We start from the raw sequence: 3,507 nt of genomic DNA, 5'->3' as shown, positions 1-3,507 counted from the left end.
AAACTCTTAGTATTTAAATTATAAAATAGAATTAAGTTCGAGGCTCAGAAAAGTAGGTTTTTCACTGATGTAGATACTGATGAGAAGTCGCTTGAGACCTGCAATCTCTTTCTTCCTTCTGATTTTTTCCCTTTTAGAATGGGAATGTTTATCCTATGCCTGTCCCACCATTGTGTTTTGGAAGCTGGTACGTTGTCTGGTTTCACAGGCTCACAGCTGGAGAGGAATTTTGCCTCAGGGTGGATTATATGTCAAGTCTCACCTACACTTGGTTTAGATAATATGTAGGTGAGATTTTGGAGTAAGAGTTGGTGCTGGGAGGGGTTAAGACTTTCAGGCTGCTGGGATTGTAAGTGTGTGATCAGCTCAAACATATTAACCCCATTGCTTAAATTGTTACATGTGGCGCAGAGCTAAAGCCGCAGGCTGTGTAGCCCCAGCCTGCGCAATGGGAAAAAGTGTTAACCTCGTAACTGTTACCACCACCAGCCTGGCAGACTGGCTGCACTGGCCTTACCTGGGACTAGTTAGAAACGCCGTAAAGGTTTGACCCACCCCCAGATTAGGGAGACAGGGTTGAGTGTTGTCTCCTGGCCAGTCGACTTGCAATAAAGCCTTTTCTTTCCTCAAAAGTGCATGCTGTAGTATTGGGCTCTATGCATGCTGGGCAGTAAGCCCATTGCTCGGTATTAGGATGGGGCGAACGTGTTTGCATGTGATAAGGGCATGAATTTTACAGGACCAGAGAGGCTGAACTGTGTCTCCTTCAAATTTCTATGTGGAAGTTCTAACCCCAAGTACCCCAGAATATGGCTATATTTGGAGATAGGGTTTTTAAAGAAGTAATTAAGTTAAAATAAGGTCAGATGGGTGGGCTGTAACCCAATAGACTGGTGTCCTTGTAAGAAGAGATTAGGACACAGATATGCACAGAGAGGAGACCATACATCTGAGGACACAGTGAGAAGGTGGCCATCTGCAAGCCACGGAGAGAGGCATCAGAAGCAACCAACCCTGCCAACACTTTGATTTTGAACTTCCAGAACAGTGAGCAAATGCATTTCTGGTGTTAAGCTGTTCAGTCTGGGGTATTATGGCAGCCCTGGCAGACGAATGCAATGAGGAGGAGCTTTGTGTGGAGCTCCCACTTTTTATTGGCTCAATGATGGTAGAACACACTTGAAACTAATAAATTGGTTGCCTCCAGGGAGGGGTACAGAGTACCTGTGGGCCAGTGGAGGGAGGAGATTTTCACTTTATATGCTTGGAATAAAAAGACTCTTTTAAAACTTCTTAATTAAAGGTTTTACTTGTAGAAATTATGTACGTAAAAAAGTACCAATAATAAGTACACCACTTGATGAATTATCATAAAGTGAACACATCTGAGCACCACCAAAGTAAAGGAGTGGAACACACGCAGCCCCTAGTGACCAGAAAGGGATCTCCTATTGCTATATCCTTCCTACTCTCCAAAGACAACCAACTACTATCCAATGTGGGTTTCTTGACACTATTCCAGAGTTCAGAGACCGAGTTTGTTTGTTTATTTCTTTGAGACAGGGTCTTGCTCTGTTGCCTCGGCTAGAGTGCAGTGGCACGATCATAGCTCACTGAAACCTCAAACTTCTGGGTTCAAGAGATCCTCCTGCCTCTGGCCTCCTGAGTAGCTAGGACTACAAGGTGTGCACCACCATGTCCAGTTATTTTTTAAATTTTTTGTGGAGGTGGGATCTTGCTATTGCCCAGGCTGGTCTTGAACTCCTGGCCTCAAGCAATCCTTGCACCTCAGCCTCCCAAAGTGCTAGGATGACAGGCGTGAGCCACCGCACTGGCTTATTATATTTTATTAAGAGACAGGGGCTCACTGTGTCTCCCAGGCTAGAGTGCAGTGGCACAATCATAGCTCACTGTAACCTCAAATTCCTGGGCTGTAGTGATCCTCTCGCCTCAGCCTCCCGCATAGCTGGGACTACAGGTGTATGTCACCATGCCTGGCTAATTTTTTTTAATGTTTTGTAGATGTGGGTTCTTGCTATGTTGCCCAGGCTGGTTTCAAACTCCTGGCCTCAAGTGATTCTCTCGCCTCACCCTCCCAAAGCACTGGGATTGCAGGTGTGAGCCACCGCGCCCAACCTGGAGGTGCCGAGTTTAGCTCTGCAGAGGAACTCCACATCAGGCAGGGATGAGTGATTTCAGTGAAGAATTGACAACGCCTAGGACAGAGGATGGCCAGGTGGTCACCCTTTCTGTGCTGATACCAAAATGCATTTTCCTTGCCTTCAAAATCATATAGAAACTGTAGTGATTTCTGCTTTGACATTATTTGGAAGGTCAGAAGTGAAATTCTGTTTTATCATTCCCAAAGCAATGTGGAGACTGTCCGTACTTTTGCTGACCGGATGAAAAATATTGGCGTCATGAATTATTTCAAGATCTCCTTACAACATGCATTATCCCTTCTGCATCATGGAAATGCAGACAGAAATCGGAGTCAAGCAGAGACGTGGAGCTATTGTCTTCCCAGGAAATATTAATCAACCTTATTCAGGCCGATGAAGGGTTTTTGTAGTATTATACTTGGTCTGAAAAGAAGATGAAATTGTCAAAGCTTGAAAAGGATGATTATGCTTATGGCGCAGCAACGTGAAATGGGCTCAGCCACAGCTGGAAGACATCTGTAAATCTCTGTGCATTGATTCAAATTCCTGGAGTTTGGGACTCTTTTGTGAAGAGTCACGTAGAGACACTGGAATTCTACGGGGAGCAAGGGGGAGCCCAGGAGGTACTCAGCAATTATGCATATGATGAAAAGTTTCTGTCAAATCCAAATACTCATAGCTACTCATACACCTTCCTAAAGGGAGAAGGCACCAAGAGCAAAGCTGCTAAGTGTGCTTAAGATTTTATATCTGATTGTACCATCTCATAAATTCCATATATTACTTAGAAAATTAAAAAAGAACACCATAAACTGGGGGCTGGAGGTATTATTTGGAGTCTTGGATTTTGTTGGATGCACTAAGAATATAACTGCTTGGAAATATTTGGCAAAATATCTGATACAGAGCGTAATGGGGACCCATCTGGCATGGAGGCAAGAAGAACGAAACTCTGGGAAAAACTGGTGGCCAAGCTTTCACTTGAGCTACTTCGGGCAAAAGGTGATTGGAAGGGAGATACAGCTTTGGCTTGGGAGAGAGCTTTTGCAGCTGGAATACTGTTAGGAAGAGGTCATAGATATTTTTGGTATATTTTAAAACAAGATCATCAAGTCTTAAGGAAGAAAATTAAGCAGATGAAGAAATCAGTGAAAAGATACAGTATTGTAAGTCCAGAAGTCTGATATTGAATTTTGGTTATTTTACAGTAGTAGCTACAGAGTAGCAGCTCAGTGGATAGTTACTGAATATGTTTACGTAGTGTTATAAGAAGGTAGTTTAGGCCGGACGAGGGGGCTCATGCCTGTAATCCCAGCACTTTGGAGGCTGAGGCAGGAGGGTGGCT

General features: G+C 44.0%; 1 pseudogene; it reads left to right on the top strand.

Moving 5' to 3' along the window:
• The first annotated feature begins 448 nt into the window (after positions 1-448).
• Positions 449-3,346, top strand: LOC105806995 (annotated as a pseudogene).
• The last annotated feature ends 161 nt before the right edge of the window (positions 3,347-3,507 follow it).

This window comes from Propithecus coquereli, unplaced genomic scaffold (genome assembly GCF_000956105.1).
Source record: "Propithecus coquereli isolate 6110/MARCELLA unplaced genomic scaffold, Pcoq_1.0 Scaffold150, whole genome shotgun sequence".
NCBI lineage: Eukaryota > Metazoa > Chordata > Mammalia > Primates > Indriidae > Propithecus > Propithecus coquereli.
Note: the sequence above shows the minus strand (reverse complement) of the source record. Positions and strands in the feature narration are given on the sequence as shown.